The following is a 15,670-nucleotide window of genomic DNA, read 5'->3' as shown; positions in this document are numbered from 1 at the left end:
GAGATTCACGCTGAGGACTGGTACTGTTAAAATGCTACGATGTCAACAACACCTAAAATTATCTAGTATATCGCATTACACAATCAGTTCAGGAGCTTTCCCGCCTAAAAAAGACTATCGTCATATTTTGGGTGAATATGTACAGCGGAATAAAGGAAAATGAAAAAGTAGGTACTTTGGCGAAGGTTCAGTGAAATATGATACAGTGCCAACCGACAATCTACTTCATACCATAAGGACCACAATCACGGCCCGATGGAACGAAAACCTCCATTGGTTGGACGAAATTAGAGGGAGACACCATGACGCAATGGTACCTTGGGACAAAAATTTCGGATACTACTGAAAATTTATGCTGACAGTGGCACGACTTCGATTTAATCACGGGAGATTCCGGCTCAACACCCTCTTCGTGTGAATGAGGCAGTGGGGGACATGTTGATCAATTTTTTACGACTGCGACGGAATGCATCGAAAAACCATGAAACTAATACAGTAATTGATGTCCTCTGGAAATAGGTTACAACAAATATTAAAACTCTTTTAGTAACAGACGACAAAGGTGTATTAAATTCCTACACGATTTTATAACAGAGGGTTAAATAGAACGTAGGAAAAGAGAATAAAAGAAAACGTTGTTATATAGTAGATATGCTAATTTTCTTGGATTATTGACTTAAGTTCAGTTTAAATTCAGGTAACGATAAGTGTTGTCTCTTAAGGTTCTGAGGCTAGCTCTATGGGTGTTACCCAAAACACGTTAATAAATAAAAAATTCTTTGCTATATTCAGGTTCCATTAACGCTGTACATACACTACAGGAAAGCGTCATCAGTGACTTTCAGCGCATGTTCGACCAACATACAGCTTTTAAGAGAGGCCGGCCGGGGTGGCCGTGCTGTTCTAGGCGCTCCAGTCTGGAACCGCGGGGCCGCTACGGTCGCAGGTTCGAATCCTGCCTCGGGTATGGATGTGTGTGATGTCGTTAGGTTAGTTAGGTTTAACTAGTTCTAAGTTCTAGGGGACTGATGACCTCAGAAGTTAAGTCCCATAGTGCTCAGAGCCATTTGAACCATTTTTTTTTTTTCAGAGAGTGTGATTACCTAAAGCGTTGGAAAGGATGAATGGACACCATATTGAGCACCTCATTTAGCGATGCATCGCAAGTGCAAGTCGTGTGCTATTGCGTGCAGGTAACATTAGAAGCTCTGCTGTTTCACAGTAAGAGAATAATGTGGCCTCATTTGTTTACTGAATGCTGTAGGTAGTTCGAAACGGCAAAGAGCTTGCAGTACAAGAGATGTGTTTCACAGTAGCGAAGATGAACAAGTGCTCATAGCTCTTAAGGTATGCATTTTAGAGCCGGTGTTTACTGAATATTTTTCATTGTTTTGATCCATACTCCTACCTCTCAAAATATAGAACACATTTTTAACGCCCCCTAGATCTCCATATCCACAACTCGCGTGGATATACTGATCTTGCTGCCGTTTGTTGTTCAGTCGTAGGTGTCGACTTCGTCTGTTGATTAAGATTTTTGTGGGGTTCTGTACCTCACTCGGTAAAAACGGGTCCCTTGTAGGATCACTTTTTGTCCGCCTATCTCTCCGTCTGTTAAAGACCCCTATTTCTCAGGAACGGTTAGACGTTGAAACTTAAGTCAAATAATAAGGTGTATGATGCCTTGGTGGTGTGACAAATTTAAGCTTCTACCTCAATGCAATCAAAAGATAAACCCATTTATGTCACAGACTTCGAGAATCTCAGACTCACTCATCGAAAATCGTGGGGCACTTCCCGTTGACATAGAATCATAAAATTTGGCAAGAAGCAAGTTTTCACAGTACACGTAAAGGAAAAAATCGAAAATTTGTTAGTTTGTAATTGTTGTTATTGCTATGGTCTGCAGTTGAAGGCTGGTCTAATGCTGCTCTCCACGCTATTCTGTCCTGAGCAAGCCTCTTCATCTCCGAATAACTACTACAACCTACATCTTTCTGAATCTACTTATGGTATTCATCTCGTAGTCTCCCTCTACGAATTTTACCGCTCACACGTCCCTCCAATACTAAACTGGTTATACCTCGATGTCTTAGAATGTGTCCTATCAACCTATCCCTCCTTCTAATTAGATTGTACCACAAATTTCTTCCCTCTGCTATTCTGTTTAGCAACTCTTCATTAGTTACGTGATGTATCCTGTTAATCTTCAGCTTTCTTCTGTAGCACCACATTTCAAAAGCTTCTATTCTCTTCTTGCCTGGGCTGTTTATCGTCCATGTTTCACTTCAGTACAATGCCACACTCCAGACAAATACCTCCAAAAAATATTTCTTCACACTAAAATTTGTATTCGATGTTAAGAAACTTTTCTTCACGTACGCTTTTCTTACCATTGCCAGTATACGTTTCATATCCTCTCTACTACGGCCGTTATTTTCTTGCCTAAAAAGCAAAACTCATCTACTGCTTTCAGTGTCTCATTTCCTAATCTCATTCCGTCAGCATCGCCCGATTTAATTCGACTACATTTCTTTACCTTTGTTTTGTCTTTGTTGAAGTTAATCTTATATCCTCCTTTCAAGACACTGTCCATTCAGTTCAGCTGCTCTTCCAAGTCCTTTGCTGTCTCTGACATAATTAAAATGTCATCGGCAAACTTTAAAGTTTTTGTCTCTTTTCCCTGAACTTTAATTCCTACTTCAAACTTTTCTTTGGGTTCCTTTACTGCTTGCTCAGTTTACAGACTGAATAACATCGGACATAGGCTTCAATCTTGTCTCACTCCCTTCTCAAGTACTGCTTCCCTTTTGTGCCTCTCGAATCTTATAACTGTCCTCCGGTTTCTGTAGTTGTTGCATATAACCTTTCGCTCACTGTATTTTGGCCCTGGTACCTTCAGAATTTCAAAGAGTGTATCCCAGGCAATAATGTCAAAAGCTTTCTACAAATCTAGAAAAGTTATGAACGTAAGTTTACCTCTCCTTTCTCCTTATCCTATCTTGTTAAGATAAGTCGAAGGACGAGCACTGCCTCGCGTGTTCCTATATTTCTCCATAATCCAAATTGATCTTCCCGGAGTTCGGCTTCTACCAGATCTACCATCCTTCTGTAAAGAATTCGTGTTACTATTTTACAACCATCATTTATTAAATGTCAGTTCTGTAATAATCACTCTTGTGATAACCTGCTTTCTTTGGAATTGTAATTATTATATTCTTCTTGAAGTCTGGATATTTCGCCTGCCGCACGCATCTTGCACAGCAGGTGGAATAGTTTTTTGGTCGATGACTCTCCCAAGATGTCAATAGTTCAGGCGGAATGTCGTTTGCTCCAAGAGCGTTGTTTCGAGTTATGTTTTTCAGCACGCCATCAAATTCTTCTCCCAGTGTCATATCTCCTTTCTTACCTTCATCTACGTCCTCTTCCTTTACTATAATATTGGCTTCTAGTTCATTTCCGTTGTACAGCCCCTCTATATACTCCTTAAAACTTTCAGCTTTCTCTTCCTTGCTTAGTTCTGGTTTACCGTCTGTGCTCTTGATATTCAAACAGCTGTTTCTCTTTTCTCAAAAGGCGTCTTTAATTTTTTCTTAGGGGGCGTCTATCTTTCCCCCACGTGATACTTGCCACTACATCGTTACATTTGTGCTCTAGCGATTCCTGCGTAGCTATTTTGCACTTCCTGTCAATCTCATTTTTTAACCTCTGTATCGTCTAATGCCTATTTGTAATTTGTAACTGTATCGCATAAAATATTTTTTGCCGGTTGTTGTCCGTTTGTCAACACCCCTTTTTTCAGGTATCAAGCTGAAATTTGTGTCAAATACTAAGGTCTGCCGTCCCTTGGCGGCGTAAAAAAATTTAAGCTTCAAAGTCAATGCCGTCAAAAGATACGGCCATTTATGTCAGATATTTTGATGCTTGGAAATTCACTCATCAAAATCTGTGGACGAATTATCTTTAAACATAATGAGGTTTGTGCGGAATTTTTGTTTCAATTTACAAAGAAAGAAGGAAACTTCGAGTAATGTACGATATAATATGCGAATCGATACATAGAAATATCTCGCTATCTCAGTATTGCCACCTTCACCCTAGTCAGAAACGATGCAGCATCATTTTGAAAGCCTGCACATCTGCAGCTATCTAGTGCCTTGTGAGATCATTCCCATAGCACCAAACAAGCCCTACGGCAGCATTACGAAGTGTGTTATGAATCAAATTAAGTTTAACGCAATTTTTAGCTACACTGATGGTCAATTCTGCATACACTTGAGCTCACCCAAATGGCATTGAGAGGCCCTCACAAACTGATGAGAGTGTTACAGAAGTGAATTTGAATTTTATGTAAGCAAAGTGTTACGAGACTTATGAATGTTATGGACGAATCTTTATCTATGTTGTCTTTAATGAATAGGAATTAAAAAATTGCCTTTTAATAAAAATTATTTATTAAAATCGAGGAATTTTGACCTCATCCTTCTACTGAAATACACCATTTACTTCAAAGGAGTTTTCAAAGAAGTGTCAAAATTGAGATGAATAGTGTTCTCACATCAGGCTATGTGGGACTGGTTGATGGAAGTCATCCCCCATAACACCTGTTATGTCATTGCAAATTAGGAGCGATTATGACAACACACAGGGTGAGGCACCTAAGATGGGTCCTCCGAATAGCTCAGCCACTTTTAGTGACATTACATTACATTAACAATGGAAGCCATCCCCCATAAAACCTGTTATGTCATTGCAAATAAGGAGTGATTATGACAACATACAAGGTGAGGCACCCAAGATAGGCCCTCCGAATAGCTCAGCCACTTTGAGTGACATTACATTACATTAATAATTGTTCTATATCATGAATACGACATTTTGTAATGATGTGACAGTTTAACGAAAGTTTTCTTAACACAATATTATTAATTTTTTTTACAGTTACTACTTCATATGTAAAAATTCATCTACTGAGTAGAAAGAGTTGTCATTCAGAAATTCTTTTAATTTGTTTTTAAATGTTGGTTGGCTATCTGTCAGTCTTTTAATGCTATTTGGCAAATGACCGAGGATTTTTGTGGCAGCATAATTCACCCCTTTCTGTGCCAAAGTCAGATTTAATCCAGAATAGTGAAGATCGTACTTTCTTCTAGTGTTGTAGCTATGCACTTCGCTAAAATTTTTGAATCGGGATGGGTCATTAATAACAAATTTCATAAGTGAATATACATGTTGCGAAGGTGCTGTGAATATCCCGAGTTCCTTGAATAAATGTCTCGAAGATGATCTTGGATGGGCTCCAGCTATTATTCTGATTACACGCTTTTTTGCAATCAATACTTCCTATGTTAATGATGAATCGCTCCAAAATATGATACCATAAAAAAGCAGTGAATGAAAATAGGCATAGTAGGCTAATTTATTGATATGTTTATCAGAAAAATTTGCAATAGTCCTAATAGCATAAGCAGCTGAACCTAACCATGTCAACAGACTATCAATGTGTTTCTTCCATTTCAATTTCTCACCAATGCACACACCCAGAAATTTTGAATATTCTGCCTTAGCAGCAGACTTCTGTTCAAAGTCTGTATTTATCAATGATGTTGTACCATTTACTGTACAGAATTGTATGTATTGTGTTTTTCAAAATTGAGTGAGAGTCCATTGCAAACAATCTCTTAATTTTCTGAAAGGCATTATTTACAATTTACTCAGCTGATACTTGTTTGTTGGGTGTGATTACCATACTAGTATCATCAGCAAAAGTAACCAAGTAACACTTCAAGATCAAGAATCTACATTGAAATCCCCACAAACAATAATTTGCTTCCCTCTGTCTGACAGATAGCACATCAAAGAATCCCTGTTTTTCACAAATAGCTGAAATTTTCCCAAAGGGGGCCTGTGCATGGCTACCATCCGGTTGGTACAACGTGTCCAGTGGGATGCCTTGCACCTCTGTTAAGAAATCAACAAAATAGGAACAAAAAATTCGATTCTTTAGAAAAAATGGTTCAAATGGCTCTGAGCACTATGGGACTTAACATCTTTGGTCATCAGTCGTCTAGAACTTAGAACTACTTAAACCTAACTAACCTAAGGACATCACACAACACCCAGCCATCACGAGGCAGATAAAATCCCTGACCCCACCGGGAATCGAACCCGGGAACCCGGGCGTGGGAAGCGAGAACGCTACCGCACGACCACGAGATGCGGACGATTATTTAGAAGGCCACACCACACGTTGACTGACCGAGGTCTTTGTTTGTCCACTCCCCCAGCCACTGTGAGTTTTCAGAGGACCAGTAGCGCATTTTGCGAAGATTACTGTGCCCACAGTTTGCAAATGATGCTTCATCTGTTCCCGTAGCGCCTAATCAGAGAAATTATACCCTTCGTCAAAAGCCATCGCCATGGAGCTCCTAATGAAGTGATATGTGGTATGGAAAATACTGAAATAAAATGTGCTTACAGAGAAATATTGAGAGTTGAATCTTCCAGATTCCTCGAATTACACATAAACAACTATCTAAACTGGTCAGTTCACATCAACGACCGATGTAAAAGACTGAATTCAGCAGCATTTGCCAGTCGCATCAATTTAATCTTTTTGTGACTTGGAAACATTTAAAGCTGCATACCTAGAATATTTCCATTCACTTATGACATATGGCATCATATCTTGTGGCAAACAGTTACGAGCAAACAAGGTCTTCATTGCACAGAAAGGAGTCATCAGAATTATGGCCGGAGTGCACCGCGGATGCTCTTGCAGAAACTTATCCATACAGCTCGGGGTCCTCACCGTGCTTCCTCGGTACGTTTTTCACTAATGTGCTTTGTGAAAAATAATCATACAATTTACAAAACAGAGAATGATTGTCATGATCATGATACAAGAAGTAAACACGATCTTCACAAATGGCTCTGAGCACTATGGGACTTAACATCTTAGGTCATCAGTCCCCTAGAACTTAGAACTAGTTAAACCTAACTAACCTAAGGACATCACACACATCCATGTCCGAGGCAGGATTCGAACCTGCGACCGTAGCAGTCGCGCGGTTCCGGACTGCGCGCCTAGAACCGCAAGACCACCGCGGCCGGCTCGATCTTCACAAAGATATAAAAAAAAACTCAGCATGGTACAGAAAGGAGTACATTATTGGAGCATAAAAGTAAAGTATACAATAAACTTCCATCTCATGTTAAATCAGTCACTGGGGTATGACTAAATTCAGAAAACAGCTGAAACTTTATCTTTTGAATAGTTCTTTCTATTTTAGAGGCATTTTTTGACAGTGTGCAACAATTAGTACAATGTGTTTAAGTTTAAGCATTCTTATAAGGACCGACTATGTAGCACTGGCATATCAATCGATGACAGAATGATATTTATACACTCCTGGAAATTGAAATAAGAACACCGTGAATTCATTGTCCCAGGAAGGGGAAACTTTATTGACACATTCCTGGGGTCAGATACATCACATGATCACACTGACAGAACCACAGGCACATAGACACAGGCAATAGAGCATGCACAATGTCGGCACTAGTACAGTGTATATCCACCTTTCGCAGCAATGCAGGCTGCTATTCTCCCATGGAGACGATCGTAGAGATGCTGGATGTAGTCCTGTGGAACGGCTTGCCATGCCATTTCCACCTGGCGCCTCAGTTGGACCAGCGTTCGTGCTGGACGTGCAGACCGCGTGAGACGACGCTTCATCCAGTCCCAAACATGCTCAATGGGGGACAGATCCGGAGATCTTGCTGGCCAGGGTAGTTGACTTACACCTTCTAGAGCACGTTGGGTGGCACGGGATACATGCGGACGTGCATTGTCCTGTTGGAACAGCAAGTTCCCTTGCCGGTCTAGGAATGGTAGAACGATGGGTTCGATGACGGTTTGGATGTACCGTGCACTATTCAGTGTCCCCTCGACGATCACCAGTGGTGTACGGCCAGTGTAGGAGATCGCTCCCCACACCATGATGCCGGGTGTTGGCCCTGTGTGCCTCGGTCGTATGCAGTCCTGATTGTGGCGCTCACCTGCACGGCGCCAAACACGCATACGACCATCATTGGCACCAAGGCAGAAGCGACTCTCATCGCTGAAGACGACACGTCTCCATTCGTCCCTCCATTCACGCCTGTCGCGACACCACTGGAGGCGGGCTGCACGATGTTGGGGCGTGAGCGGAAGACGGCCTAACGGTGTGCGGGACCGTAGCCCAGCTTCATGGAGACGGTTGCGAATGGTCCTCGCCGATACCCCAGGAGCAACAGTGTCCCTAATTTGCTGGGAAGTGGCGGTGCGGTCCCCTACGGCACTGCGTAGGATCCTACGGTCTTGGCGTGCATCCGTGCGTCGCTGCGGTCCAGTCCCAGGTCGACGGGCACGTGCACCTTCCGCCGACCACTGGCGACAACATCGATGTACTGTGGAGACCTCACGCCCCACGTGTTGAGCAATTCGGCGGTACGTCCACCCGGCCTCCCGCATGCCCACTATACGCCCTCGCTCAGAGTCCGTCAGCTGCACATACGGTTCACGTCCACGCTGTCGCGGCATGCTACCAGTGTTAAAGACTGCGATGGAGCTCCGTATGCCACGGCAAACTGGCTGACACTGACGGCGGCGGTGCACAAATGCTGTGCAGCTAGCGCTATTCGACGGCCAACACCGCGGTTCCTGGTGTGTCCGCTGTGCCGTGCGTGTGATCATTGCTTGTACAGCCCTCTCGCAGTGTCCGGAGCAAGTATGGTGGGTCTGACACACCGGTGTCAATGTGTTCTTTTTTCCATTTCCAGGGTGTATGTATTAGAATGTAAGACTTATAATTTGTTTGTGTAATCATTATTACTACTATAAACTGTGTTGTTGTTTAAATACTTGAATCTCATGTGTCTGTTTATAAGTGATTTAGTTTGTAAGCCTCATGACCGTTTAGATATGGTTATTACTGTAATAATCTGACACGTTCCACATCCTAGTGAATATACTCGCATCAAGGGTCTATGCAACACGAAAATAAATAAATAATTAAATAAATAGGTGGAATCTGTTGGAATGTGGTATTCGCAGAACACTTCCTTGACTGATACCACCTTCGCGTTCGAGCTGTCTTGTGGTAAAATGTGGACTGTGTGCTGCAGCTGCTAAGACGCCATTTGCATGTCGCTCGTTAGTTGCTGATTTGAGCCGTTACGTTTTTTATTATCGATATTTCTTGTTCTCTGAAATGTTGGTATTGTGTTCGCAAAGATAGATCGCGAATGTGCTGCACAATCAGGACATCTCTCAGCTGCTCTTTATTTTTTAACGACATTTGCCGTAAATAAAAGCCATATCAAGTTTCTCAGCTTTTGCGTAGAACATTGTCAAAATCTGATAACTTTATGAAGACGTCGTCTACACGCTACGACAGCAAACTACAGACTAATGGTCTTCATGGCTCAAATGGCTCTGAGCACTATGGGACTCAACTGCTGTGGTCATTAGTCCCCTAGAACTTAGAACTACTTAAACCTAACTAACCTAAGGACATCACACACATCCATGCCCGAGGCAGGATGCGAACCTGCGACCGTAGCAGCAGCGTGGTTCCGGACTGAAGCGCCTAGAACCGCTCGGCCACAACGGCCGGCGATTGCTTATATTGCTGCAAGTGAATCGAGGAGCAGTAACATTCATATTCTTCCTTGTCTCAAAGTCGATAGCCGACATGCAGTCGTCGATATTGCGGGTGACGTCAAAAAGACGTCACGTTAGTCGGAACTGTTGTGAAACGACAATGACCCGATGTTAAGAAACAAAGCGATACTGGGACGTCAAACGATGCGACAACACCAGGCAATTGAAAGACTTCAGCTTCGTTGTTTCTCTCGTGACATATGATGTTATACTTCAAATTAACTTTGTGTCAAAGCAAGTTAGTCACCTACAATTAACTTTGTCGAGTTCATCGATAACCTTGATAAATGTTGCTCTTATTGGAAACATATAAACAAACAGGTTTCGAACACGCTGTTCTAACAGCAACTGAAATCGCGTCGGATCTGGATACACAGCCATTATTTAAACCACAAATGCGACGAAGACGTATTAAACGCAGACAGCTTGAAGATATTTTTGATAATCAAATAATTGGCCCAAAAAAGATATTTGAAGTACAGTTTTTTAATGTTCTTTTGGACACCATGCTCATGTCCATGAAAGAAAGATGTGAAGAGATGTAAGATTTTTCTGCGCATTGGAGTTTGTTGTTTAACATAAAAAGACCAAAACAAAGAAGAACTAATACGACATTGTTCTAAATTACAAGAAAAGTTAACTGTCAACATGAAATCAGATATTGATGGCGATTTGTTGTGCCACGAAATTTTAGTTTTGCAACATTACCTCGAATACAGTCAGGCAACGCCTACTGAACTCTTAAACTTTATCAAAAACTATTATGTTCAAGATTTATGTCCCAACACCTGGGTAACGTTTCTTATTCTGTTAACAATACCAGTGACTACTGAAATGTCTCAAACAAGACAATTGGCCTCAATGTCCACTGAAAACAGAGTTGCAAGAAACCGAAATTATGCTAAAAACTAGAAAAGTAAAGTTTTTAGCTGTTTGTTTATGTTTGTTTTTCATTAAATGATTTGTGTTCAGACGACTGACAGACAATGTAGTCTCACTGCTTAGAATTATATTAAATTCAATACAAAATATGGTATCCACTTCAAAATTAGTTTTTTCATTGTACATATGATTATACAATAAAGGGTGCCAAATAAATTACTCGACCGGGGCACGTGGATTGTTAAGGACGGCCCTGCTCCCAGTATAAACGCTAACTCTTGTGATCTAAAGGTGAACGCGTTCAACCGGCTTTGTTCTGGATTATGATGAGAACGATGCTGGCTTCACACATATATACTGCATTTAAGTGCCTGCAAATTACGCGGCCTTACGGATCACGGAAAATTAGGTTTCTTTTCGTGATACGTTTACATGTCGTAATTGACTTGGGAACGTTAGGCCTTTGTTCACTTTTTCGTCTTCCTTAGGACACTCGGGGTCGGTTTCCACTTATAATTTAGTCATCCAAAGTGTCATGTGACTTATCTCAACGCTCTTCCACTCGTGAGAGAACTTTTAAGAAAATAATAATCATAGTTCGTAATTTTCTCTTGTTTTTCATATCCAGTGAGGATGAAAAGCACTCGGTCTGTTGAACTGTGTTTATCCATGAAGCGTGTTAACCAATGCACGAACTTTGATCATTATATTGCGTCTGAATACAGCTGGAATTTTAGATATTTACTGTCGTCCTCCTTGGTCCTTATTCAATGAATCTCTCCACACGTTCCATACCTCCACATGTGTTCGCTAGACAACTACATTCTGGAAACGTACTCCATTCATTTTAATTGTATTTAAAGCTCGGGCGAAGCAGCCTGAGTTACATGGTGTAAGAATTTTCAGTCATATACATAAGTCTGTCACTGCAGAACTTCGTACCTGTGGAGACAGTCATTGAAATAACTGGTGCTAGCGGGGGTTTTTCCTTTTCCTTTTTAAGTTTAGTGGGTAGTGTAGGGCACTGATGGCAAAACACTTACCTTCCACAAACTGTCTATAAGATACAGTTTCTTTACGTACATCTAATCGAAAAGTTTACATTGCAAATACATTCGTGTTTATGAATACGTTATGCTGAAGTCAATGGCAGCTGGTAATTTTTCGCTGTCAGTTATCTCGCAAACGACTCGTCTGCGGATCCATGTTTAATGCGACGTTTTTGATTCAGTTCTCTTATACTTCCACGTGTGTCAGTTTTCGCTAGTAATTACAAGACACTTTATATGTTCCTAAAAATATTCTAAAGTCAAGATGACATAAATATTTCTTTATTTAAAACAACCAATTTCGACAGACTTTGCTGTCATCTTCAGGTGTCACGCCAAGTTGTCATGTGGATAAAAAACACTTGACATCTTGGTGTGAGGTCCAACTTAAAACCAACGAGTTTCATAATGAAAAGATTTTTAGTATCTGAAGACGACAGCAGAGGCTGTGAAAATCGGTTGTTTTGAATAAAGAAATATTTATTCGATCTTCGCTTTAGAATGTTTTTATTTATTTATTTATTTATTTAACCTGGCAAGATTAGGGCCATCAGGCCCTCTCTTACATCTAACCAGGCATTCTACTTATTTTACATTCATATGTTTTAGTAGGCATGTTAAACTACATCTAGTACAAAAAGTGAAATAAACAATTTGAAAGGTACACCTGGAAAAATACATACATATAGAGTGTATATTCTTAGATCACAAGTACTGTTATAATTTGACATTATTGAACAGACAGATTTGAGATAGGAGTGCTGGCAGCAGGGAGTATGAGGGAGACTCATGGTGAAGGGAGGAGAAGAATAGAGAGACATGATGAAACATAATTAAGGAAATATAAAGGAAAAGAATATTGCGTGGCTAATAGAGATAGATGAAGAGGAAGGCATCTCAGGAGCAACATAGGAGACGCTAGCTTTGCTATTTGACAGATGAGGGGATTGTCCTTGTACATTAATTTTGTGGAGAACTTTATAAGGATGATAGTAGGAAATGCTTCAACTTCTTCTTAAAAGCAGCAGGAGATTGAATTTTGCGCAAGGTAAGGGGCAGTTTGTTCCAGAGGCGGACAGCGGCAACTGAGAAGGAGTTTGCAAAAGTTTTTGTTTTGTGAGTGGGCACAGTTAGGATACCAAATAAGAGTGACCTCGTGTTTCGATTATGATGACATGACAGGTTTTTAATCTCTGAAGCAAGGTACTGGGGTGTTAGTAAGTAAAACAGATCGGTTCTTCTGTCTTCTCAAAATCAGAAAATTGAACCTGTACGTTCCATAGATAATGTTGTACTGACATGGAATCATTTTGCAGACTACGTATAGCGAACAGAGTATGTGATGACAACTGAAAATATTTATGCCAGCCCGGAACTGGAACTTAACAACCACGCTATCCGAGCATTCCCCAAGGCCTGGCTCGGGTTTCCGTTGTTAATGACATTTCCATCTCGTCGATGTATTTGGGACGGAACACAAGCTTGGGTATGGCAACAGTGGGGTAGGACATGAGCCACCCCGGCATTCGCGAGGAACTGCAGAAAACCTAGGGTTGAATGGACCATTGCGACTGGGAACACCATTAGTGTGGGAATTACACAAGGCATTGTCTGACGAAGCATCCCAACATTCGTCCTAAGTCATACACAGTGTAAGTAGGCTGTTTAGGTTTCTATGTTGGTAACGCCATGTAGCGCTCTATATGAAAATCACTGACTGTGCCGTGCGCAGTCTGAGGCTGGTCGGCATTGTTGCAATATTTGCTATTGTAGTGTTGGGCAGTTGGATGTGAACAGCGCGTAGCGTTGTGCAGTTGGAGGTGAGCCGCCAGCAGTGGTGGATGTGGGGACAGGGATGGCGGAGTTTTGAGAGCGGATGATCTGGACGTGTGTCCATCAGAAACAGTAGATTTGTAAGACTGAATGTCATGAACTGATAGTTCGAGTAACGAAGATTTTTGTGAGGTAAGTGATTCATGAAAGGTATAGGTTATTGTTAGTCAGAGCCATTCTTTTGTAGGGATTTTTGAAAGGCAGATTGCGTTGCGCTAAAAATATTGTGTGTCAGTTTAAGCACAGTCATTTATAATTTTTCTAAGGGGACGTTTCAACAGTCTGATAAGAAGTATCGAGATTGGTGTATTTACAGACATATTTATGGCTCTGTTGACGGTCATCTGTATTCCTCTTTACTGAGGACGACGCAAGAGAGGTAAGTTAGTTCGGATTAGTCCTTGAAATTAACAAGAACGATTTGGTCCACCATTACACAAAAGCGACACCATTTCAATTTGGCGATCTACACGGTCCAGTCACATTAATGTGTCCACCAGTCAATAGCCTGAATAATCACCTTATGCAACGCCGATGTGCAGGAAGAGGGTAAGTGAGGTTCTGGAAGTACCGACACGCATGTGGAGCCACGGAGATTCCAGTTCCTTGGCCAGCTGCGCTCCGTCTCTCGGTTCGGATCCACGGCGCGAACAGGCCGCTTGAGATGGTCCTACAAAGTCTCGATTGAGGTTAAGTCCGAGGAGTTTAGTGGCCAGGGGAGTATGGTGAACTCAGCCTGGTGCTTTTGGAACCACGCACGTACACTACGAGCTGTGTTGCACGCTGCATTGTCCTGCTGGTAGATGCCATAGAGCCGAGGGTCCAGTGTGCCTTCCAGAATGACGAGCTCACCAATGACATGTCACAGAAAGATTCCCTACACAGCAGTAAGTTTCTGGCTATTAGGATGGATACAAAATAATTCCTACCATCCTAACAGCCAGAAACTTTCTGCTTTTAGATCTTTGATAGATAGAGCCTTTAGAGTCCCTATGAATGAAGAAGGCAGAATTACTGAGCTGAACATCATGAAACAACTAGCCAGAGCTAACGGATATCACCAAAACGTTGTCAATAAATTAATACGATAGAAACAGCGCGCCAATGCAAGGAAGAATACCGCAAATAATATTACAAGAGTCACAATACCGTACTTCGGTGATATTTCGCAAAAAGTGGCTAACATTTTCAAACCTTTTACAGTTGATACCGCTTTTCAGACCAATAATACGATGCGGTTCAAACTAAGAAATAATTTACAGCAGGAAAGCGCTAAATATGAGAGAGCTGGGGTCTATAAAATTGAGTAGGCCAAACTGGTAGGTCCTTTAAAAAGAACATAGCGATGCTTTCCGGCTTAATAATTTCGAAAAGTCAGCTGTAGCCACGCATATTTGGGAAACGGAACACCCCATGTTGGGAATAGATCAGGATCTCGTTATTTTACATAGATAGCACAAAGGCAAAGAGCTGGATCTACCAGAACAGCTGGAAATTACGATACGTAGCGTGGATAACCAGAACACACTGAATGAACAGCTAACTGGTGATACAAATAACTTTTTCAAACATTTCATTGGTTTCTTTTAGTAACTATATTTTTAGCAATTGGTAGGATACCATCATTTAATGAGGTCCTTGGAACATATATATGTTATCTGTTTGTATAGACATATCTGTGACTTCCTTGTTTACTTGCGCGTGAGCTCACTCGCGTTTCAGTGTCGTGTTTGGCTGCGTGGTGTGTGGTATCAACGAAGACACACGGGCGGTTCACGACGATAGAGAAGAGAGCCATGTGGTTAGATGTTGAACACCATAGGCGACACCATTTTAGAGTTTTTTTTTTAATATTTTGACGACTATGAGGAGATGCACCTGGGAAGATACGGGTGCAACAGGGGAAGTAGCCACGATGTTTTAATTTTATTATCAATTTCATTGTGCCTGGTGCATGTTCCATTTTAGCGAATTTTAACAGGTTCTTTTACTTTTTATTATTCTGATGATGGAAGCTTGACTTCCGAAACGCGTCAATCTTAGTGTTTTACACAATAAACAAATGGTTGAGCCGATATATTTTTTAACATTGACATTCACAACGACGACCTCTCATCCAGTATGAATAAAATCAAAGTAGCAACGTCTATTCGTCCGTACACATCTCCGCAGCCGTCGTTCATCCCTGACATGCACGGCC

Source organism: Schistocerca nitens, chromosome 9, assembly GCF_023898315.1.
Source record: "Schistocerca nitens isolate TAMUIC-IGC-003100 chromosome 9, iqSchNite1.1, whole genome shotgun sequence".
NCBI lineage: Eukaryota > Metazoa > Arthropoda > Insecta > Orthoptera > Acrididae > Schistocerca > Schistocerca nitens.
Note: the sequence above shows the minus strand (reverse complement) of the source record.